Consider the following 25251-nt stretch of genomic DNA (forward strand, 5'->3'; position numbering starts at 1 on the left):
CCCATTTGCTGAGATGGGCTTGTTCTCTGGGGAGCGCAGAGGGAGCGAGGCAGGTTGAAGCCTGCTCTGTGTACATTCTCCTCTCCCCGGCCCCCCTTTCCCCAGGCCTAAACCAGTCCTCCCAGCGCGCCTCTCGTCTCCTCCCCTGCTGAAGACAGAGGCGGGAGCCCAGGGGACATTGCAGCACTTGAAAGCAAAGTCATTTTGTCTTTAGCTCTGACACTCTGGCCAGTCCCTGCATTTATCAGCACCTATAAAGCACCACAAACGATCTCTCCAAGTTGCCTACAGGCCTTGTGGGACTGGGGGACTTCCATCTCCACTGAGAAGGCGTGTTTGGGTTTTCATCTTTCTAAATTCACATCCAAATACCACCTTAGGAAAGCACGGAGGGTGGGGGGAGTAGCATTCTTAACAGAAGAGGCTTTGATGCTCCTGTTATTAAATACCAAGAGGGAGGCTCAGAAACACTGAGCTAGAGAGACAGTTTGCACCTTGACTTGTGACTCTCATGATTTGGAGAATTGGATTAGAAAAGTTTGGAAAATTAAAGCCTGTGGGGAATACAGAATGTGTCGTTTGTGAATGCATATTTTCACGTCCTATTTCATGAGTGCCTACTATGTGCCAGTTGCTGTACCTTTGAACACAGAGTCCTCCCAGTGGTTGTGGTGAGGGAGCCACCTCCGTGACATATGCTGTAACAGGGACGTGTGTAGCCCCTGCGGTGGCTCTGCAGGAGCTGGGAAGGAGGAGCCTCTACCCCTGCCCTGTAGCTCAGGAGGGCTTCACCGAGGAGGTGCCACTCCACTGAATGCTGTGATGTAAGAGAAAATGTGTCACCCGGAGACAGGAGGGAATACAATGTGGAGACTTCTTTGGGGCGGGAGAGCTGAGCAGGGACGGGTAGGGTTGACTTCTTGCTAAGTAAAAGATAAAAAAAATGCAAGCTTCATTATGGGTCACCGGGCAAATGCTGATTTACCACCTGGGGGGTCTGGAGGTAAGGATGCAAGGGGATTGAAGGAGTCCACTTTGCCTAGGAGGAAAAAAAAAAAACCTAAGCCAAACTCTTCCTCATGCGAGATGAGTCTCCGCAGGTAATCAAGTTTGGCAGTCTCTCTTGGCTGCCTCCCCACGTTTTTTGTATGTTTCATGAGCCGCCAGTTAGAGTTTGCTAAATAAAGAGGGAAAATTGGGAGGAGAGGGGCAAGTTTTAATGGGGAGAAAATGACCACTGAGCTGGTAAAGGGAGACAGGTAGGCTGTGAGGCCACCAGGCTCAGCACAGGGGATGGCTGGTGTGCACGTGTTTGTGTGTGTGTGTGTGTTTATGTGTGTTCATGCATGCCTTCGTGTGTGCGAGCTACTAGTTTCAAGTTAATTATAATGCCAGCGTGTTTTAGCCTGGCTTGCCTAATCGTCAAAGAAGGGAGATTACGTGGGCAAAATGGATGAGGTAGGAAAAGAAGGGGAGGGTGGAACGGTTGCAAAACGTTTCTGTGCAAGGTTCTTAACAAACATACGGTGAGCTGCTTGAGGGGAGAGCTAAGCCAAGTTTGGGCCTCTCTTCTCATACCCTCAGCCCTTAGACAAAACAATTACGAACCAGATCTTCAGTGGGAGAATCGTTTGGGGGCTCAGCACACACGGGGCTCTGCTCTCAGAACACGCTGGCGGGTGCCGGCTCATCCATCTCGCCCGAGGCCCGGAGAAGCCAGCTTTCGTGCTGAGCTCAGCAGTTCTGAGCAATAGAGCAATAAAGTGGCCGAGGAGCCCTGTCACTGTGTCGGAATGGGGTGATCCTCCAATCTAATAAGCAGGAACATGCAGCAGGGCTGGAGCAAATTTTTTTGTTTGGAGGTGATGAGATTGCCTTCCTTTTCTGCAACAGGAGTTGGGGCTTGGGACACTGGGCTAGATGGTAGGATGAGGCAGGGCTAGTTAAAGAGAGGGTCTGGCTTCAGCCTTCACATTGATATTTGCTTTCTGGAGGCCGGGAGGACCTTTGGCCTAAATCTAGTGTCATTTGACACTTAAAATGGGGAGGAGCCAGGGAAGGGGCTCTCATCATTCTTACTGAACTGGACTGATCACAGTGTTGGGCAGTGAGACTCCTCTGGGGTCAGGGGTGATGGAGGGGAGAACAGACTTAGAGACAACAGACTTAGGCTTGAGCCCAGACTCCAGACATTGCTAATTGTGCAGTTTTGCCATCACGTGGACTCTGACACTCTGTTTCCTCCTCCGTCAAAGGGGCATAGTTGCAATGCCTGGATAACGCGTGGGAACATTCCCCCATAACTGTGTTGTGAATGTTTATCACATCTGAGATTCCAAAATGTTAAAATGCAGAATTTTAATGCACGAGCTGCCAGGTGTAGCTGGTGTCTGGCTTCAGCGTTGGGTGCTGCGGACCTGGTTGAGATTCTCCAATTTTTCTCAGCACAGCCAAGAAGCAGAGTGTAGCTGGCTAATACCTGGTGAGAGTCAATTGTTAAAATTTCAGGAAATAGCTTGCCATCTGATTAGTAAACATGTTGGTAGCTTGAAAGCAACCATGGTGGGAATGCTTGTACTATGCAACAAATCAGGGTGTTCCTGAGAGCCAGTTGTAAGACAGTCACCAGCACGAATGACTCCACCTCCCCCCTCCACTGGTTTTCCATGGAGTGTGAAATGCTCAGGCTTCCCATAGCTTGCTGGCCGCCACTTTGCTCCTCAATGACACCCAGCGTGGGATTGCCGCGGGCCCTGGCAGGCCTCGGGTTCCAGCCCCACAACCCAAACTCCACTCTCCCAGGGCCACCTTCGCTCCCCAGAGATACCCGCAATCCACATGTTTCTTCGCTCTGTGCTTTTGCTTACGCTCTTCCCTCCACCCAGAACGTTCATCTGAAACTCTACACAATCCTGAAGGCTTCTCCCCGCGCTTTCCTGATCTCTGCCCACACTCCTCCTGCAGGCCTCCCTGCCTCCCACACTGCTCCGTGGCAGGCAGGTGGCTGTTGTGCGTTCCCTGCCACCTGCAGAGGCTGCCAGAGTCCACTACCATGCCTCAGTGTCCCCTCCTGCAGTTATTCTGCCAGGCTCTTCCTCATATTTCACTCCTGCAATCCTCACAGCACAGACTTCTTACAGATGAGCAAATAGAGGGTAAATAACTAGTAGGAGATAACACCACCTGTAAGAGTTAGCTCTCCATTTGGAAACAGATTTTTGTGACTCCTCAGGCCAGGGTCTTTCCCCCCCCTTTCCCATTTCGTCTTCAGATTCTCAGCCATTTCTCTCTTCCCCGCAGAGCCCAGCACGACGCCCTGCACATCATCAGGGTTTAATACCTGCTTGATGAATTCACGAAAACTTCCCTTCCTTTCAGTCACGTATACTGTAACAAAAATGAGATGGGGATTAGGGAGGAATTACAGCATGATACGACTGCTGCAAAATCAACCCTGTTCTCAGGGAAGCCCTGAGAATATACAAGCCCAGCAGGCACTATGCTCGGTGTTCCCTTCCGAAAGCTTGAGTTTTTATAATGCAGTGGAAAAGATTTCAACAGGAGAATGGACGTGTCCATGGACTTTTAGCCAAAGAATATTATTGAAAAAAAATTGGGAGCCAGGCGTGATGGCTCGCGCCTGTAATCCTAGCACTCTGGGAGGCTGAGGCGGGAGGATCGCTCAAGGTCAGGAGTTCGAGACTAGCCTGAGCAAGAGAGAGACCCCATCTCTACTAAAAATAGAAACAAATGATCTGGACAACTAAAATAAATATATATTAGCTAGGCATGGTGGTGCATGCGTGTAGACCCAGCTGCTCTGGAGGCTGAGGCAGGAGGATTGCTTGAGCCCAGGAGTTTGAGGTTGCTGTGAGCTAGGCTGACACCACACTCTAGCCTGGGTAATAGAGTGAGACTCTGTCTCAAAAAAAAAAAAAAAAAGAAAAGAAAAAATTTGTAGTTATTATTATATTGCACATATCAAACCTTCTAAGCTTTAGTAAAGCTCTTCTGCCTCTTGTTCCTACTGTAGCCAACAGGAACAATTTAACTTCCCCCTCCAACTTGAGCACCGTGGGTCCACGGGAGAACAGAAAATGGATAATTACATAGGCTCTTTTGCAATGAATAACAGATACATATAAAAGTGTTTTGTTTTTTTTTGTAGTTTCTGATTTAAATGTTTAAAAAATCTGGACATCCCCCCTTCCTACCTCTACTCAAGACAAAAATTAAAAGTAGGGAATAGTATAAGGATTTTAAAATGAGAATTTCCTATTTCTCAACAGGCTTAGTGCTTTACTGTATTTGTGCTTGGAAATATGAGTCCACCCTTATTTTCTGTCCATTTGTAAAGGAATGGGAGACACCTCCCTACTCCCGCCTTTTCTGAATTGGTAAGAGCGCCAACGCCACTCAACGCAGAGGTGAAGAGCCACTCACTGGCTTGTCCTCGGATTGAAAACCAGGAGCTACGTGTGCCTTCTTTCCCATGAAGGTTCCCCCAGGACAACAGTAGGTGAAATTATAGGTTTACCTCTGGCCAACGTTTTGAAGAATTGCGGTGTTCCTATTCTTTTCCAGCTAAGCTCTGATGTGTGCAGACTCCCTGTAATTATGGTGTAATTGGATTTAACTATAGGGGCAGAACTAGTTCTCAACCGAGTCTCCTCAAATAATTTGTTGCTTATTAGAAAAAAAAAAGGGTGCTCTTGCTGGTGTTAGTGTGGCCTGTGTACGGCTCTCCCCGTTCCCCAAGAGAGAAGAGAATTGCTGGTATGAGCTCTAGCAATTCAGTGGGGTTGGTTTAATCACAGCGCCCTAGCTCTAAATATTCCAGAAACTTCATTTACTCTAAAAAAAAAAAAAAAAAAAAAAAAAAAAGGAATCCAAAGAGAGGCCTTACTGGAGTCCCAAAGTGAAATATTATGGTGAGAATGTTATTCTCTCTCACTCCTATGGTAAGGATGTTATTCTAAATGTCCAGAGTTTGCAGACTGGTTGGATGTTGGCACGGGCTTCTATTATTTGGCCTGCATGGTGTTTAGAGTTTCTGTAGGTTAGGTGCCATATATGTAAATAGGAGATGTTACATAAAAAGCTGGATTTCAGCCTCCTCTCAAAAAAAGGAAAAAAAAAAATCTGGCAGCCCAGGGCCTGAATTCCTTCATTGCCATCCTTTGCTGGACTTGAATCTTTGTGGTTCTTTAGAGCAACAACCAGGCTATCATTTATCTTCCTGCCCTCGTCACTCATTTACTGAAACTTCTCGACTCCGTTGACATTTTTAATTTGTATCCTTGGGCCTATGTCTCTTTCTCTCTCAACTCTGCATAGCACCTTCCTCCCCCTGTCTTTCGGTAATGTGAGCTCCTGTTTTACTGAAGGCAGTGTGATCCCAAAATGTTAAGAAGATTTAGGGTTTTTGTGTGTGTGTGTCAGGGAAACATATTTAAATCCAGGCACCATTGCGCGCTAGCTGTGTTGCTTTGGGTGAGCAACGTCACATTTCTGAACCCTGTCTCCACATCTGGGGCTTACGTGACCTATGTCAGGGGCTGGTGCAAGCCCCAGCACAGTCCTTGGCACACGGGGGGTGTTCAGGAGCCATGAGCATCCCATACTCTCACTCTGCCCTAAATGCCAGCAGACAAGTGATATTGCTACCAGTCAACGTTACAGACTCCTTACATAGGATCGCACCCAGGGAGTTTGTTTTGTTTACTTTTCCCTATCTTCAGCTCAACTCTCCCACGCAGATGAAAGGCAGAGATGTGAACCCACTTGCTCAAGGTCACTCAGTGAGTGACAAATAAACCCAGGTGTCCTGGGCTCTCAGCCCAGTGCTCATTTCACTCAGAACAGCCTGCCAGACACACACAGACTCTTCCCAGCAGACTCGGAGATGAGGTGAGCGTGGGATTTCTGTTGCTCGGGGCCTGAGTAAAAGGCTGCAGACAATGAGTGGTTTGAATGTCTGAAAAGAAGCATCAGGGAGTGACCTGAATTAATCACACAATTGTTGCAAGATAGAACCAAGTCGTTCATAGGCTCCCCTTTGCCATTTTGCTCTTTAATGAGGCAGTTTGCACAGACGTGCCTTCAATGTGCCTTACCTTTCTTTGTGAGGTGACTGCAATATAGGCATGCCATCTAGGTCAGCGCCATAATCATCTCTGCCTGATGCTTTAAAATGAAAGGAAATAAAATAAAACAGCCGACTAAGGCTCATCTCCTTCCCACACCAGGATCCTTTATGGGTGACGTGGTCATCAGACACATGTCTTCACTTGCAAAGGGCTCCACAGACATGGAAGTGGAGGCCAGGCAGGGTCTTGGGCAATAATTTCATCTTCTCATAAGGCGATTCAAACTCCCTGTGCTCTGGGAATTAGAGGACCTGGATTCTAGCCTACACCCACTACCAAGGATCTGTGTGAGACCCTGGCCAAGTCACTTCACACCTGTGCATTTTAGTTTTTTCATTTGTCAAAGGATGGAGTTGGAGAAGTTGGTCTCCAAGGCTCCCTCCAGCTCTAACAGTCTTAGATGATTCTTAAGGTAGAAGTTTGACTCCTGGGAAGGTTGTAGGTAGACTTTGGGACAGACTCAAATCAGATTGCTGAAGGACAGAAGGAGAAAGTATGATTCTGGGATGGATCAGATAGAGAGGTTGGGGTCAAGGAGCAGGACTCTATGACATGTTGTTTACAACTCTTTGGAATTGCAGCCAGTGTGAAGAATGCCAGGCTGCTGGGTTGATTTGACTATACCGTGCACAGTTGGAAGATGGTTCCATGAAGGTGGGTGATGGGTCGTGAGACAGGAAGCCAAGAGTTTGGTAGTTCCATTCTTAGGGTCATAGACTGAGCAGGGCATCCTTGGGAAGTGGGTTTCGCTCAGACTTAACTACCCTGGAGCTGTAGATATGGGGAGACTGTGTGTGAGTCAGGATCATATTTTAACAAGACTCATTCTTGCTCTTTTCATTTGGGTCAGACCAGAGATAGGAGTGTGGAGAGGAGAAGTGGTGATGGAATTCTCTGTCATCATTGACTGAGTGGTTTCTAACAAAGCGTTTATCCTCTCTGAATCTCTGGGGCTGTCTTTCCTGGGACTGATCTGATTCTATTCTCTAGATGGATTCAAGTCTTTGGATGTCAAAGCTTCAGCCAGAGCCAGAAACAACGAATGGATATTGATTTTTCGATGTGTAACCTTGACGTTGGCTCAGGACCACCACGAAGTGGAGAGCTTACTCCTTTTGCTCATATCCTAGCAAGATTCTTGGAGTTGCCTGATAGCTCAGGAAATCAGAAAGGCCCTGTGCAAATTCAGAGACGATTTGGAATTGGGCTGGGCTGGATTGGATCAGTTGTGGTTCTGCTAGGAGGAGTCTGATCCCAAGCCAGTCACACCCTCACTTGCCTTCTTGAGAATTTAATTCATGTTGCACCCCCCTGCACGCTGTTGGTAGCACCCACTGGTTACTCTGACCACATGGATAGCCACTAGTGACTTATTTCTCTCCTCCTGTCTTGCTCCATGCGTCCTCTGTGCTGCTGTGTGGCCTGTAGCAGATGCACCAGCCAACGCTGGTCTCTTTTGCTCTGACTTGTGGCTGTTATGTTTTGAGCCTCTCGGTCTAGCTGTTCATTACATGCTGTTTTGTATTGTCTACTCATTGTTCCACGATTTTTAGTTACCTCTTCACGACCTCTCTAGACCATAGGGTCCCCCCTTGGGGCTGGGGACCATGTCTTCTGCTTTTCTCCAATTGCCCCTGGCCCAGTCTTGCTGTCCTCTCTATCAGACTGTTTGATCTTCCATGGTCACAGGTTTTATTCTTCACTGGGGACTTTCCCCTGCCTCCTTGCACTTCCCCCAGCTCCTGCTTTGCTCCTGCCAGTGACAAACCTTCCTGCACAGCTGGGCCCTGCCCTGCCCCAGCACGCCCTGCAGATCAGCTTGAAGTAAGCTGTCTGGAAGGGCCCCTGGTGAGTCAGTCGGGCCCCTCCTTGGAGACAAGGAATTCTGAGGTCCTGCAAGCACACACCTGCCCATCTGCGGAACAATTCCACAGCCAACCCCGGCCCTGCTTCTGGGAACGCTTCTTACTTTTACCTCACTCGAGTGAGCTTCTTCCCTCCTCCGCTGGCTGCTCTGACTTGTCAGGTGGGGATGGCGGGGCAGTCCTGATGAGCCAGCCCTTGGTGGGGAGAGGCAGGACATGTGCCTCCCGGGAGCTGAGGCATCTTGCGTTCTGGTGGGTTGACTTTGGAAAACCTAAGGACAAGAGGAGAAACCACTGAATCGTGCATTTCTGAAGTCTTCACCCAGGGAGAGCAAGAAGAGAGTGGGAAGAAGAGACCAGGACTCTAATCAGATTGAGCTTGGCCACCTGTTAGTTGCGTCATTTCACACCACTGACTTGCCCTCTCTTACTCTCAAGCTCCTCTTCTTTAAAGTGAAGTTGTTGCATTAAAATGGTAGCTTTCAAACTTATAAAAGCAAAAGAACCTTTTTATCAAATGAAATCCTATAAGGAATTCCAATTTCTAGATAGAATAAACAGCCATTCTGGTTAAAGCAAGAGTGCAGAGGGACTCTCGATTTCATTCTTGTCTTTCAAATTATCCCCTGAAATACCTTATTGGGACTTCCCAAGAACACAGTTTGAAAAACGCGGAGAAAGGTGGTCCCCATGGCCCACTCTAGCTCTGAGAGTCCCCACACCCCTGCCACTGAAAGTGTGGTCATTGGTCAGCAGCAAGTACCCAGGAGCCTCCTGGGAATGCATCTTATCAGGACTTACTTGGGACTTACTGAATCAGAACCTGCATTTTAAATAAGATCCCCAGGTAATTCATTCAAATTTGAGAAACTCTGACTTATGACCCAGAGAGCCAGGTGGCAAGAAGACCAAGGGGGCATAATGGTTTCACCATAGTATACAGGCCTGGTCAACTGGGATTGGAAGGGTGGACCACACCTCTTTCTTGCAAATTCTAATGCCTCAGTGCATCAGTTGTACCCTGGGAGGGGAGCCAGCCGTGGGAAACTGGTAGGCTTCTACTTGGGCTTAGCCAGAAAGGGAGAAATGGGGGCAGCCTTGTCTCTGCAGACTATATGTTAGCAAATGCTGGAGACACAGCATGTGAACGGGGAATTCATGTTTCCAGTAGGGAAATGCTCTCTGAAGATGCCCAATGAGCGTGACTCTACTAGGCATTTGTGCTTCCTAACGTGTTTCCTCCCTGGTCTCTTGGGATCCCTATTCTCTCTTCAGCACCAGGGCTGTGACAGCTGGCTTGCACTTAGAAGACCTATATTTTGGTTCTAGCCCTGGTCTTTTCTAACATTGTCCCTTTGGTTTTCTCTATCTCTGTGTGCCTTAGTTTCCTGATCTGTCACACAGCATGGCAAAGCTCAGAGAGTTGTCGTAAGGATGAACTGACATATAATGAAGCGCTTTGTAAATTGTAAAGTGCTAAGAACTCAGGGATACTTTTATATTCAAGTTGTTCTGTAAACATACCAAGAGTTTGGCTTCAGCTGGACTTACTAAAAATGCTTAGCTTGAAGCCTCAGACATCCCTGTGAGGCTAACAGCTGGTTTCTTGTCTTAGCCTAAGCTCATCTTAGGAGTCTGGGTTTCTTAAAGGTTGGGCAGTCCTGCTGGTGGCTCCTCAAGTCACTTCATCAGAACTTGATTAATCAAATGTGTGTGTGTGTGTGTTTTAAATAGTATTGTGCAAAATTGAAAAGAAAGGGGGAAAAGTAAATCTAAGGCTGTTCTTGTTAAGAATAAAAAAAAAATGAAAAGAAAAATATTTACTGCTATTATATCCCTGCACTTAGAAGATACTAGGATTTTCTTCCAGAAAATGCTCCTGCTGTAATGCTTTTAATTTGGCCAGAAATTGGAATGAGATGGGCCTGAGTTGATCCTGAAGATGAACTTGCTGTTTTTCCTCTTTCGTTGGTTAATGTTCTAGTGGCCATTTCTGGGAAAAACGCTTCCGGGTAACCTAAAATCATATTTGTGCTATGGGTGTGGATGTTTTGGGAAAATGTATACATTTCTGATACTTTTGTGTTGGCAGAAGAATTTAAGTGTCATTTAATAATAAGACCTTTAGGATTTTCTTCTGATTTCTCATTTCTTCTTGGAGGCAAAAGCAGCAAGGGCTTGGAAGATGGTAAAGCTCTTGGGATGGAACCAGGTCAACTTCCCTTAAAAAATAATTTTTAAAAGTATAGACCCTGCTGTTTAATTCCCATGGTGTGAAATCATTTTGGGGAAGCTGGGTTTGGCAGCGCTGTGTAGCTGAATGCTGGGAGCTCTGTTCATAAAGCCTTTGCTGTGCTCGGGGTGACGGTCATGCCACCATTGGCCAGGCCTGGTGGGTGACAAGGCAGGCTCTGTGCAGCTGCTGCTCAGGGCTCAGTTTGCCTGTTACTGAAAGGTGCTAGCGCTCTGGGCCACCAAAGGCTGCCTTTTGTGATTTACTGGGATTCTCCCCACTGATCCAGCGTCTTTCTTGGGAATCCAGGCTTGTGATCAATTCCCAAAGCAGCACTGTGGGATTTTCATTTGAGTCATCTTATCCCTTTGGGGGCTAGAAAGATACACACAACTTTTCCAACCTTTCTTTTCTTCCTCCTTAATGAATTGCTTATATTTAGGGCTTCCCAAATTCACGTCTTTAGCTCAGACCTTTGCCCTAAGCACAAGACCTATTTCTCCAACTGTCTCGTTAACCTCTCTACTTGGATATTCCACATGCAGTTCAAACTCAACTTGTCTAAAATTGAATTCATCATATTTCCCCCAAAACTTTCTATCCCAAACACTCTTGTGCTTTATTTTCTCTGTAAATGACGACACCTTTCACTAAGTGGATTAAGCCAGAAATTGAGGCGTTACCCCTGGCTTTTCTCTCCCTGCTCACCCTCATATGCTATTTGTCATCAAAATCCATCAATTGTACCACGTGAATATGCCTTGAGTGTAATGGTTTCTGTTCTTTCCCATTATTGCTACACTGGTGCAGACCATGGATATAAATCACCTGTGTGAGAATCAAAAGGCTCTTGCTGGTTTTCTTTTCCCCCCCGCTCCAAGTTTCAAGTCCAAAACCCTACACAATAGATACTGAATAAATGTTTGCTAAATTAAGAAATGGAGAAAGGAAGAAAAGAAGAATGAAGCTATTACCAACTCTACTGCCTCCTGAAAGGACCAGATAAGACACAGGACAGAGATGAGAAACTCTTCAGATATTAAGATCTCTGGTTGAGACATTTCACAATATCCCTTTGTTGCAGGACACGTTGCCAGTAGCTTCATTAGCTAACCTAGATCCCAACAGCTGCACTAAGAACCCATTTTTTTCTGTCTCTGTCCTTAATAAAGAATAGCTAGTCCCATTTCTTCTGTATATGGCAGAAGGAGCTGTGGGTATTATACAGCCTTTGTCTAAAGCCTGGTTCCAGTCCAGCCTAGAGACCTGGATTCATTTGCTGGGAAAGCAGCTGCCCCAGGGCTGTCTCTCCATGCCAGATAATTAGCAGAAAAACAAAAAATGAATTTGAGGTTTGGGCTCAACTTTCCATTTCTTCACGTAGCTATGCACATTTCGGTTTCTCACATACGCTGTTCCTTCCCTCCTTTTTTGTGCAGCCCCTAAATCCTTTGCAGTCTTTTCCTTTTGCCCAAAGACCAGTAAGAAAGGAGAAAGCAGTAAGAGAAGATACTAATATGTAGAGAAGCCAAGTGTCTTAAAGCCCCACCCATTGCTGTTTGAATTCTTTCACTTTTTGTCTCTGCACCAGAACATGACATAACGTGTTTTGCTGATGCTAGATCCTAGAACTGTTGGGAAGGGAGAGAGGAAGCCTGACAGAATTCATTGTTTTAAAAGTACTCCTTCCCCATTTTTCATTCCCCTACCAAGGGGGGAGGAGGAAGATCCATCTTCAAGTTTCACAATCTTTCCTTCTCTGTCTGGACTTGCTCAGAAGCCTTGGAAGGGGCCAGATATCTTTGTGGGAGGGTGGCCTTGTGCTTCGTTGGGAAAACACTTACGGAACACATTGCCTATACAGAGCCCGGCTTTGCACAGAGTGGTCATGCCCATTTCTGCAGAAAGGAAGCCGGCTGGCTGTCATTCTAGGTCCCCTTGCGGGGTGGTGGTGGTGATGGTGGTGGGGGTGAAGGAAGGGGTTGGTGCGTGTGTTGGGGTGGGGGAGGGGGCAGGAAGGTATTGTAAAGGGGAAGGATAAAAAAATAAGCCTCCTTGGAAGGCACCATGTGGGTGGACTAAATTATTTGCTCTGAGAGAAAGCAAACATACAGTTTTGAGCGGGAAGATAATTCTCCCGGATTTGGGGAAATTCTTTTGATCTGCAGAAGAATTTCAAGGTAGAGTAGAGAATAAGAAATGTGTTAGACTTTCACTCTTTTAAAACAAAGGGAAAAAAATGAAGATTTAGCAGCTTGCTTTTCTTTACTGTGATAAGAATTTCTCAACATTTTTTATTCATCTAAGCTCTTCATCCGATTGACTTAAATGATTAATGGTGTACCCGCCTTTCTTAGTGTCTAGATTTGTAATTAGTTACTCCTGCTAATTTTAAAAAATTGAATAAAAATGTTGCATGTCTGCTGTAATTGAACAGACAACCTCTATTTCATCCAGACGTCCAATAATATTTAATATGTTATTGACTAAAACTTAACGTAAAGTTATTAATGATTTAAAACTTCCAAGCATCTGACTGCGAAGAATTATATAATTGATCCAGAAGTTCAGAGCCAAAAGGGACATTAAAGAGCATCTACCAGTGGATTTCATCCAGGAGCATTTGGAAATGTTTATGGTTGCTTTGGATTTTCACAGTGATATTGACCAAGGGGCACAATGGCATTTAGTGTCCTGCAATCATGGATGCTAAGCATTCTACAGAGTGTGAGATAGGTCTACAAAGCAGAGAATTTCCCTATTCAAGGTTCAAGTAGTACCTCTGCTTAGAAGATTGAGTCCAGCTCCTCATTTGAGATATGATGGTACTAAGGCCTGATATTCTCCCAGTCAGTAAAATGGCAATGAGTAGGGTTGACTTCCACAACTATCTGATGTGACTTAGTTTTTTTTTGTTCCCTTATTCCAATTTTACCAGTTGCACAGCTGGTATGGAGAAACCTTCTTCCTTCTAATGTGAAAGAACCAACTTGGTGTCAGTCTTGGTACCTGGATACCTGTCTTTTCCTTCTTTTCCACTGGGGACCACAAATCTTCTTCCAACCAACAAAATGGCTTAAAAGTGTAGGAAGAACAATGAAAATGACCAAGAATGGATGGACCGAATGCTTGAGGACATTGTAACATCAATGGATGAGAGAAGATGGAAGCCCAGTGGGAGTTTAAGTTTAGTCTCTATTAAGAACAGGGAAGTCAAATAAGAGAGGTTAGAATGCATAATTTAAGAGTGACTGGGAAGATAATAATACATAGTCATTTTGAACCAGATCCCACTCCAGGTGGTTGCATCCTTATTATGTAATAAAGGCATTTGCAGATGGAAGCTCAAAACTCTTGTTTTCCACAATCACGACGAATGGAAAAGTTCCCAGAATATTAGAAATAGAAAAATTTTCTTCTACTTTTCAAAAAGAGGGGAAAAGGAGTTTTGGAAGCCACTTCTGAGACAATTGGATATGGGATCTGACAAAACTTATCAACAGAGCACTAAACTCATGCTTTGTGCATGCTTAGAAAAGAATGAGGTGACTGCTAGAAGCCAGTACAGATACTGGACCATAAACCGACCCATTATGGACTGACTATACTGGCAAATCTGTGAAGGTCCATAAACCTAGAATTTCTTGGTTTCCACAAAATATTTGCCAAGGTGTTCTATGATGTTCTAGTGGATGAGACTATGATAGCTGAATTAGATTATATTGAAGTTATGTGGATTTCTAGTTGGTTGAATTTATGTATTTAAAGCATGTTGCAAAGTCATAATTTGGAAGGAGAAGTTGGTGAGATTTACCTTTGCTTTCATTAGGTTCTGTTTAACATATAAATCAATAATTTGAAGGAACACAATGACAAACATGATTTCCTTTTTTTATGACATTGAGTCATGTGGAATAACATTAAATGTATTTCTGTAGACTGGAAGTCTGGTCCAAATTCAAGAAGATAAGATTTAACACATATAAATGCTAATCTACTGCAATGAAGCTCAAAAAGAAAAAAAAATCAATGGCACAACCACAGAACAAGGGAGACCTGGTTTTGCAGATGCTAACATTGCAAAGGAAAGGGCTTTAAGTAAAGGGCTTTTATTGGACCATAAGCATAAGATCAAACAATAGTGAGATGGGATTTTCCTAAAAGTTAATGTAATCTACAATGTATCCAGAGAAGCATGTTAGGATGATGAAAGACATGGAAAATATGTCATAGGGGAAATGATTGAAAGAACTTTGTAACATCTGGACTAAAGAAGAGGCAAGTAGAATGTCAACGTTGTCTTCCAATGTCTAAGGTTTCCTTGTGAGGAAAAGTGAGAGGATTGGCCTTGCAAAGAATTAAGGTAGGAGAATGAAGATCAACCAGCAGAAATTATAAGGAGAAAAATTTTAGTTGAGCATAAGGAAAAACTTATTAACAGTCAAGAAAAAATGGGCTTCCACTCATGTTCAGAGCAGCATTACTTATAAGAGCTGAAAGGTGGTAGTAGTAACCCAAGTGTCCATCCACACATGAATGGATGAACAAAATGTGCTATATATGTACAATGGAATTTTATTTAGCCTTCAAAAGGAAAGAAATTCTGACAAATACTACAATATGGATGAACCTTGGAGATATTATGCTAAATAAAATAAGCCAATCACAAAAAGATAAATTCTATGATTCTACTTTTTTATTATATGATTATATGATTCTACTTACATGAAGTGCTGAAGTCAAATTCATAGAAGCAGACAGTAGAATAATGGTTACCAGGGACTTGAGGGAGGGCAGAATGGGGAGCTTGTGTTTAATGGGCACAGAGTTTCAGGTTGGGAAGATGAAAGTTCTAGAGATGGAGGATAGTGATGGTAGCATAGCAATATGAATTGATTTATTGCTACTAACTGTATACTTCAAAATGGCTAAAATGGCAAACTTTATGTTCTGTATATTTTTCCACAGTTAAAAAACAAACTGGGGGCTCCATTGCCTGTGGAATAAACCCTAAATAAAGAAGAAATGGCCTTATATGAAAGGTATTGAGTTTCCTGTAACCGTAGGCAACCAAACAGGGATGGGACAGTCTCATGGTGACATGCTCTAGAGAGAATTTCAGACTAAGCAGAACCCCAATGATTTCAGAGTTTCTAAAACTCCACATAAGAATAGAGGATCACTGTATGCCATAGATTGAGCCAGGATGCATACTTTCTTGATATTGGGATATATATACACAAAAGTATATTCACATATATTATACCCACAAAAGACCATGTTTGACAACCAACATGCATTTTACTATATATTGTTTAATGGATCTTTCAGAAAGGGGTACCCTTTTAGCCCCATCCAGATTCAATACTGGGGCCTTGCCGGTATCTTAGAAGACCCCCCACCCCCCGTCAGGTGCTCTTTCCCATCGTGTTCTTCTCTTCTTTCCCAAGATGACCACTCTCCTGACTTTTGTGATGAATTGTTTTTGCTTTTTTTAAAAAAAATAGCTTTGCACACACACACACACACTCTCTCTCCCCCTCGTCTTGCCCATGTGATGCAGATTAAAAATAAATAAATAAATAAAATAGCTTTACTACCTATTACGTATCCCTAAACAATGTATTAATAGCTTAGTTTTGCCTGTTTTGAACATTCTGTGTATCACACACTATGTTTCCATCTGTCACTTCTTTCTTTAGCTCATTATGCTTCTGAGGTTCAACCATGTTGATACATGCATGCGGCTGTAATTAATTTATTTTCAATAGATCAGTGTCAAAAGTTTTTATATATGCTGGCTGCTAGGAACATTCATATGCATGACTGACTTCTGGTGCTCATGCATTAAGGTCGGAAATTCTGGGTTGCAGGCTGTATACACAGCTCCAAATTTTCGAGATAATGCCAAACGATTTTCCCCAATGACTGTATCAATCTCCATTGCCACCAGCAGTGTAGGAGAGTGCTTATTGCTCTGCATATCGTCATCTTCTCACTGTACTCTTTCCCTAAGAATTAGAGAAGGTGGCGAGGTTGGCAGCTGGCTCAAATACCTCACCGTAAAGTGGGAAAACGTACTTGAGTTGCACCAAGAAAAATTTAGGTTCCAAATCAATGGAGGTACTTCTATGTTAAGGGGCTTCTGTGTTAAGTGGCTTAGTAGAGACAGGCTTCCAGTTGTATCTCAAGCACAGGAAGGGTGTGAACTGCAAAATGTCCTTGGTTAACTGCCTCTGTCCCCACTTTGTCCTGCAGCCCTAGGTTTATAGTGCCTGCTTACGAAATACTGACTACCTTCTGTCATCCACGTGGTCATTTTGTAAAGGGCTTTTCCCTTTCAAAGAAAGAAATTTGAAAGCAAGACATCATTGATCGAATGATGTTAATTTGGTGAGGCTTATTGAATGGAATTAAGACGAACATTCCTTGAGAGGATGTTATGGACCACGCAGCATTGTGTAGCTTTGGGCTCTGGAGCTGACGGTCTGAACTGGAACTCTAGCCTGGCCACTTTCTGGCTCTGTAAACCATAAGCAAGTTGTTTGATCTCTATACCTTCAGTTGCCTCACCTGTAAAATGGGTAGAGTAATAGAACCTGCTGTGTGTATGTGTGTTTGGAGGGAGAGGGAGTTACGAAGGTGAGATAATTCATGCAGAGTGCTAAATTCGGTCCCTGGTGTTTAGTGTTCAGTAGATGTTTGGCATATTATTAGAATCTCTGTCCCTGAAGAAGTACTTTTACAATGGCTTTCAGGATAACAGGAGCCTTAGAATTTGCTGGAGGAGATGGGGCAGGATTTGACCCCCTGAGGGTATTGTTCCCAACCACCTTTCCCCGCTACACACACAGACATTTGGTAATGTTCAGCAGCAAACGTTCAGAAAAAGCTCTGGTTTTCCCCTTCATCAAACCAGAAGTGACAGCAAAAACAGACATTTTTTCAGAAAAGAAATTAATCTCCTAAACAGGGTGATTTTACCCTTTTCTTTAAATACTTCTAAACTCATGAGGGAGAAGCACAGCACACATTATCCATCAGCATGAAGCATCGCCCAGCACCGCCGAGTTTCATTGACTTTAAGATTGCCCTCTGAGCTACAGGCATTTTTTTTCTTTTTTTTTCCTTTCCCAGAGCACAGTTCGAAGGGATATTTTTCTTTAAATGGCCCCATTTCATTTGCATTTTTAAGCTTTCACTGCAGAGAGTAGGAGCAGTTGAAAATGGTTGCAAGAAGGTAGCCGTGGCTGCCTGCCTGAAGCTCCTGAAATTGAGTGTCAGCTTCCCTCAGAGTAGAGAGATATTACTTCATATTTGTGCGTGCCTCGCCGCTCCGCTCTTGGTTTGATGGTCTCATTTAGCCACAGGCACTCTCCAGCAATGATTCGTTCTCCCCAATAAAATTAAATATCACCTTTCTCCACCCTCCCCTCACCACCACTCCACCCTCTTTTTTTTTTTTTTAATAAGACATTTTCTTGTTTAGGCTGCAGTGAGACAAGGTGAGAAAGTGTGAGTTCTTCGATTGCTTTTATTGCTCCTTTTTTTTTTTGACAAGGAGAGAACAGAAGAAAAGGCAAAAGAGGAAGGAAATTTATAATAGGAAATCAGAATGGAAAGCCGTCTCGAGATGGCAGATCTCTCTGAGTTTGTTTAAGATCGGAGAGCAAGGTAGTGAGAGAGGAAGGGCGTGGAGAGAGTGTGTGATGGGTATTTCACAATGGGGTAGGACAGGGGGCAGACCGATCGGCGTCACCTCCCTGTCGATCCTTGAGGTCATGCCACTTACCCCAGTCATCCCCTACTGAGGGGCCACAGCCTGCAGTGAAGGCCACAGGGCCACCGAAGTCCACAGCGTCTTAGCACCTGCCAGAGCACTTCAGGAGGAACCTGGGCTGATTCCAGGGAGGAGTGAGCAAGAAGCTTTTTGTAAAATGAACCAAGGGAGTGTTTGATGAATACGTAGTTATTGTCAGAAGGTGTAAGTGCAGATGCCGTGATTGATAGTGTTATTGAGCAAAACAATCCGAAACCTTTACATGTTTTCTGAAATTTGGTTTAATATATAGGCAATCTTTACCCTACCGATTAGCTGTGTGCTGAAATTTACAGGTTGGTTTTTTAAAAGCTGGAACACAATTTACTTGGAAAATAGTCCTTTAATAGGGTGACCTGCTTCCTTGGCCTGCTCACAAAAGTCCGTTCAATACATATTATTTTGGCAGAAATGCATAGCTAAGAGTTTTTGTGTGATGGTGCTAGAAATCTGTGTGGTGAGGGAAGAGAAGGTCGAAGAGTTTCTACTCCTTTCTCCTGGATCTTGAGCCAAGCGCTGGTGAAATTTTCAAGCAGACCTAGCCCGATTCACTCCCCCGTGCCTTGGTCTTAAGGTTAATTTTGGGTGTTTTGGAGCTGTCCTGGCAGGGACCCTCCTAAGAGAATTTGGGTACTCAGGGTCCAAGTCAGTGACTCCATTCCAGCCACCGGGCTGCTCCTAAAAATAATTTGTTTGAAATTTTTGAGGCTTCTCATTAGAGGCTGGCATTTCAAATGTATGTTTTCCCATGTGACTTCCTGTCCTATGCTACATTGCTCTGTGCTCCCTCGTACCTGGCCCAGCCCCTACCAACACTTTTATATCTGTTCCTGGAATTTCCACAATGCACAAACTCATTCATAATCTCGGACCCTTCATCTGCCGCTCTGTTCCCTCCACCTTTCCATCTGGACCGGGGTGTCCCTTGAGTATTCCACTTCCTCGCCACCTTCCCAAGGGGAGACTGCTAATTGCCCCAGATCTCAGGTTCGGCAGGTGGCACTGGCACCATCCCTGCTCCTCGCCATCACTCCCCAAAATGACTCCTGTGAAAATCTTGGCCTCTTTTTGGCTCTTGCTGGCTGGCATTGCCTGCACTTTCCTTGAGGTCCCCAGTGAAATGTGACAAGGGCTGGACTGTCCCTTAAGTAAGTGACTCAAGCCCCATGGTGGGGGCAGTGAGCTAGAGACTCCTTGATACTTGGAGAAGGGCACAGTTGCTCCGCAGCGCACGATGGAGGGAGACGAGTCCCGTGTTGCAAATCCTCAAGGTTTTTAAGAGCAGCCTTCCAACAAGCCAGACTTTTACGTGAACTCTCCTGATTTTTAAAAGGTAGGTAGTAATCCATCATAAAACAAATAAGCAAAATCCACTGTGCCAGCCAAAGGAAACCTGGCTATTGATCAGACTTGGCCCGTAGGCCTCTGATTTGTAATTTCCACCCTGCATTTCCTCATCCTCATCTAACGGTCTCTTAGTCACTCTCCCCGTTCACTAAGGACAGTGGCATGTGACTCCAGTCTTTGTCTCCGTTCGAACCCTGCTCCCATCCTGGGCTCCCTCGGTGCTCACGAGAATGCCAATGACACCCTAAACCCCCACTCTTGCCTCTTCCCACTTCTCCCCCGCATGCCCCTTCCATCTGAGCCGTGCACCTGCATGGGCCCACCTGGACCTTGTCCTCTTTTATGTCACCTCCTACAACCTCCTATCTTTCTACCTCTTTTACTCAATAATTCACATTATTTCTATTTTTTTTTTTTTTCATTTTAACTAGGGACTCCCAGACTATCAATCTCACCCTCTGTCTCTGTGGCATTCATATCTTCAGGCCCCTTCTCATGCCCTCTCCAGCTTGGTTGTACTTCAGCCTCTGTGTTGGTAATATTGGTGCTTCATTGTCTCTCTTTTGTACTTTGCTAGCAAAAACTGAACCCTGGAGCTAATAAACTATCAGCCACCTCTACCGATGTTGCTGCATGTCCTAGAGAAAGAAACCCACACACATCTATCTATAGGTTTATTCACTGCAGCCTGCTGGCTCCCAGACTCCACTGTTCTCAGCCTGTGCCCTGTAATTGCTCCTGGGGTCCCTAAGTTAGCACTCTCTCTAGTCCTCCAGCCTAGCTTTTTCATGCCTCCTCGGCTCTCCTCCTCCCCTCAAATATTTGACCTTCACAAGGTAAGCATTGGATAGTGCCATCTACTTCACAGAGGGTATGGAAGCCAAAGATGAGGATGTCCCTGTCCTTAACTCGTTGTCACCAAACCTGTAAACCACCCCTGTCCACCTCCATGCCTCCCTCCTGCACCTTGGATATCATGGAGGAAGAGCTTCTCCTTGTGTGGGCTCATCCTTCCCCTTGTCCTCTGCAGCTTCTCTCTCCTGGCTCCTTAGCAGCCTGACTTGGTCACTTCTCCCTCTCTCTTGTCTGTGTATTCATCCTGTCCCCCTCTCTCTCTCTCTTGCCCTTGACCTTTCAGCTCTTGAACATGCTCAAGCCTTCCATCTTGTATATCCAAGTCCTTTCCGGCCCCATGGCACTTTTCACCCACTGCTTTCTCTGTAAAGAGACATGTGTGGCTGTTTCTATGCTTCTTTCCTTCCCACTCTGTATTCCACCCATTGCAATCTGGCTCCTGCCCTCATCACTCTCCTGAAACTGCTCTCAGCAAGGTCATCGATGACTACTTTATTGCAGAATCCAATGCAACTGTTAAGCCATTATCTTCCTTGACCTCCCTGCAGTAGTTGACACATGTTGGCTCTCCCCTGCATAGTGAACAACGTTTTTTTTCCCCTGGGCCCCTATGAGCACAGGTAGCAGCTGGATTCTCCTACCTCTTCAGACTCCTGTCTGGGCTTCTCTCCCTCTGCTCGCTTTTAAGTATTAGCGTGGGCTCTGTCCTGCTGGTCTTATTTGTCTGTGCATCTGAGGTTCTCTCGGTATCCTGTGACTTGTCTGGGGAGACTGAGGTAGAGCAGCAGGGGTGGGAGGCGGATTTTGTGATGGGGGCCAGTGGAAATGAGGTTGGCCAGGCACAATGGTACCCAGAACGAAGAGACTGAGAAGTCATCAGGGAGGAGTTTGACTTGCTGAAGTTGGCAACAGGTGAACAGGCATTTGGATCTAGATTGTTTCTAGGATTCTAGAACCTTCCCTCCTGATGTAATAATAAAGTATTTGCCTGATCTTTGTCCTGGGTACCTGGGAGGTAGCTTCTAAACAAATCCTTGGAATTTCCCAAGTGATAAGAGTATCTTTGTTATCCATGGTGAGCCCTTGGGACCTCCCTGCCTGAGTATATGCTAACGAGATGGCTCACAGTGAGCCCCTGGAGAGTTTCAGGACATGCTGGGGAGACCAGCTATGTTATTGGAGGGTTAGGGGTTTGAGCCACAGGGTATTGGTCCAAACTGGGGGGCAGGGAGGGCAGGGGGCTGGAGATTGAGTTTAACCCCTTGGCCAGTGATTCAGTCAGCGATGCTACATGATGAAACCCCAGTGAAAACTCTGGACACGGAAGCTCAGATGATCTCTCTGGTTGGTGGCATGCCAACGTGCCAGGAGGGTGGCACATCCTGAGTCCACAGGGAGGGGCCACGGAAGCTCCTCGTTCAGGACCCTCCCAGACTCTGCTTTGTGTATCTTTGCATTTGGCTGGCCCTGATTTGTATCCTTTATAGTATAATAAAGCTTTAATCATAAGTATAGTACTTTCCTGAGTTTTGTGAGTCATTCTAGTGATTCATTGAGCCTGAGGGGGCTGTAGGAACCTTCCCCCCCAAATTTTTAGCCACTTAGTCACAAGTACAGGTGGCCTGGACACCCCTGTACCTGTAGCTGATGACTGTAGTGAGGTGGTCTTGTCGGGGACTGTCCTCTCGTGGAGTCTGCACTAACTCAGGGTGCTTAGTGTCAGAATCACATTGCAGATTGTACCTCCCCAGGAGGGCGCATGAGGTCTCGGTGACGAGTGAGTGTTGCTCACTAGAGCGGATTTGGTATAGAACATAAAGGGCTGAGAGTCACAGGAGATTGAAGGCAGAGCTGATTTTATAACTTAGAAACAGCTTCTCTAGGTTTTGGGGTAGGATAGCAGTAAGGAGATTAAAAAAAATAAAAGAAGCAAAAAGGTTGTTCACTTTATGTCTGGTCATACTTTCCTATAATAATTTTTTTTGTGCTTCTGGGTTCTTGAATCTGTCCCACAAAAATTCTAGAATACTATTAATATATATTTCTAGGCTAAAAAATATGACTTTTTCTTTTGTCCCCTAGAAAAGGCAGAGAGCAGCCCTTGGGGATAATAATGACACCATTTATGCTGTGCTCTCTTGTAGTTAAAATTGTGTCAGCCGTTTTGACCCCGGATGGGATTTATGGTGGCTTAGATCTCTGTTGGAGAAATGAGTTTCGGGCAGCAGACAGGAGTGAAAAGGTCTCGGGCTTAGAGCATATTATTTTAGCAAAATGGGGAAAAAATTCACTTGAGCCTTTTTGCTTTTTTTAGCTGTAGCATCTGACTTCCCATAGTCTACGACCCCTGGCTCCACCCTGGTGTCACTGGGCCCCCTCACATGGGACCCTGGGAGGGTCTACTTTTAATAATAGGAGCTCTCATGATGCGCTGATATCCTGCTATAGGACTGGTCCCCAGGCCAGCTCATTACAGACCCTTTCTCTGTTCCTCCCTCCAAACTTTGCAAATCAGAAGTGTCTCCATCTTACAAGTGAGGAAGCTGCAGCTTAAATGAGCTGAATCACTTTGTCAGCGGCACCTGCTCAGAATGCCCCAGTGCTCAGAGCCCAGGCCTGCCCAACTCCCCTGGAGTGCCTCTTAGGGGTGGGGCTGGCATTAAACCTGGAGCTGCAGAAAAATAAGGATTAAGACCCCGTTCTTATCCCCCGCCAAGGAGCTTACAGTTAAATCAGAGAGACTGACCGTTATCTTCCGACCAAGATGCTGGTTTGGAGCAAGAGCCAGTGGAATGAAGATTCTAATGAAATATTGACGCATGGCCTGTTGCTAAGGCTAAAAAGATCACTGAGAAGAGGCTCCAGCAGCATCTTAGTTGAGAGACAGTCTGCCTTTACTTTTTGAGCCTTCTGATCTTGGTGTCTTAGTGGCTAGCACAATGCTTTGCACACTGTGGGTATTCATAAATATTTCTAGAATAAGAGAGTGGGTACCTAACCACCTAGCATTTGTATATTCAAATCCAAGCTAGCTACTGCCTGTCTTCAAGCACAATGGGTGGGCACCCACACCCAGAAAGCTGATTCTTTAGAAAATTTTGCTCCCCAAATTCCTTACTTAGTGCTTTAGCTCCCTTTTTACAAAATAAATAAAGGTTTTCAAAGTCCACATTGGCTGCTGATTTGTGTAACTAAGTGACGCATCGTTTTTGTTTTAACCTCCTGAAAAACTGTAGTCACGTAGGTGGGGCTTTAGTGGAAAGGGAGAACGTGGGCTCAGAAATGACTTGCTTTCGTTATGTAAGAATTTGTAAGATTTACCATGGTTTCTGGTAAATGCTGGCACAAGTTTGTGTTTGGCCCCAGGCTCTGTAAAAGCACTAAGCTGCTTCCTTTCTGATGTTACTGGCCTTCCCTTGGCACGGGAGCAAGACATAGCCAAGTCCTGTGGGGCGGGGGAAGGTGGGGACAGGGTGAGAGCAGGGGTGGTACCTGCACCCAGCTCTCTTCACCCCATTTCCTGGGTCATGTCTGCACTTGGAAACTCTTTGAAAGCATCTGAAGTCTTATCGATCTCTATGGCATGGGGTCACGAAACTCGGAGGGTAGACCCTTGTTGGCATTCCCCCTCTTCCCATTGCCAACCCTGCCCCCAAATTCATGGGACAGAGCTCAGATATGGGGTGCTTAATCATTGCCATTGACTAACTAACATGCGTCTGCAACATGTGCCAGACACTCTATAGGGCAAGTTCACGACTGTAAACTTATGCAACCTTCCAGGAACACTATCAAGCGGGTTCATTATCCCCATTTTATAGACAGCAAAACTGAGACTCAGGGAAGTTAAGTGACAATGTCCATTTAGTAAGTGTCCGGGCTGCATTGTCATCCCAGTCACCTGACTTTCCATTTAGGACTCATTGCACTACGGTGACGGTGACCTATTTGGGAGGGAGCAAGGCAGCAGGGGACAGACTGGGAGGGAGACAAGTCTTCTTGGAATGGACTCACGAGACGTGAGGGGAGGCACTGGAGCAGAGGTGCTGGGGGTCCGGGGGACGCTGGGTAGGCCATGACAACAGGCACAGGGGGAGCCAGGCCTGCCAGGGCTGCGGCTGCCTCATTTCATTCCGGGAGACTAAGCACACAAGCCTGGAGGCTTCTTCTCTCTATTTGGAGTTTGGGGAAAACTCAGAGTAAACAGGCACATAAAACCTACCTGAACTTGTCATTATAACCCCATAAAAGGTTAAGAAACAGTTGAAGGATGGGAAGACGGCAATCAAGGGACCCCGGGTGTAGCCGGCTTGTTTACTGCGGCTTCTTATTTATCGGTGCCGTGTCTTCCATTTGTCAGGCCGTAACGACAGTGGCTTTTATGAGTAAGCAATTTTTTAATGAACTTGTTCCAAATGTGTATTCCATTCTTGGAACTCTCTGTGCTCTGAAGCAGCTTTGTAATTATTGCCTTTGGTGGGACAGCCAGGCTCTATGTGGCTTTTATGTGAGCAATTTCACTTGCTTTGCCTCTTCCTCTTTTGGCTTCAAATGGGTAAGATGAAGGGTTGGGAAAATATAATAATAATAGCTTTTCTTGGAGTGCTTATTATATGCTAGGCATTGTCCTAGGTGTTATGCATTCATCTTTTTATTTTATTCTAACATTACCTGGTGCGAAGGTATTTTTATAGCCCCTATTTTACAGGTGAAGAAAGCGTGGCTCAGAGAAGGTAGGCACAGTGTCTAAATTTATTCAGGTAGTAAGTGGTGGAGACAAGACCCGAACACAGGTCTGTCTGACCGCACAGCCTGTGCTCTGAGCCCTCAGTTGCACAGGGTGGGCTGGGAGAGCTTCCTTTGCCAGGGTGTTCCCAGGCAGGGCTGGGGTGGGAGGAGGAGGACTCCGGGACACTCATTAATGCTCTGCAGTCATTTGCCACGTTGGCCCGTGCAAGAGGTGTTGTAATTAAGTGCCGATGG

The 25251-nt window shown here is 45.4% G+C and overlaps 1 long non-coding RNA gene across 1 annotated transcript; it reads right to left on the bottom strand.

Moving 5' to 3' along the window:
* Positions 1-2377: 2377 nt before the first annotated feature.
* LOC105881044 (uncharacterized) lies at positions 2378-21205 on the bottom strand. The gene is made up of 4 exons (XR_012914513.1): positions 20910-21205; positions 8125-8286; positions 3341-3387; positions 2378-2479 (listed from the first exon to the last, which is right to left on the bottom strand). It is a non-coding gene; the product is annotated as an uncharacterized LOC105881044 (long non-coding RNA).
* Between the last annotated feature and the right edge of the window lie 4046 nt (positions 21206-25251).

The sequence above is a fragment of the Microcebus murinus genome, chromosome 23 (assembly GCF_040939455.1).
Source record: "Microcebus murinus isolate Inina chromosome 23, M.murinus_Inina_mat1.0, whole genome shotgun sequence".
Lineage (NCBI taxonomy): Eukaryota > Metazoa > Chordata > Mammalia > Primates > Cheirogaleidae > Microcebus > Microcebus murinus.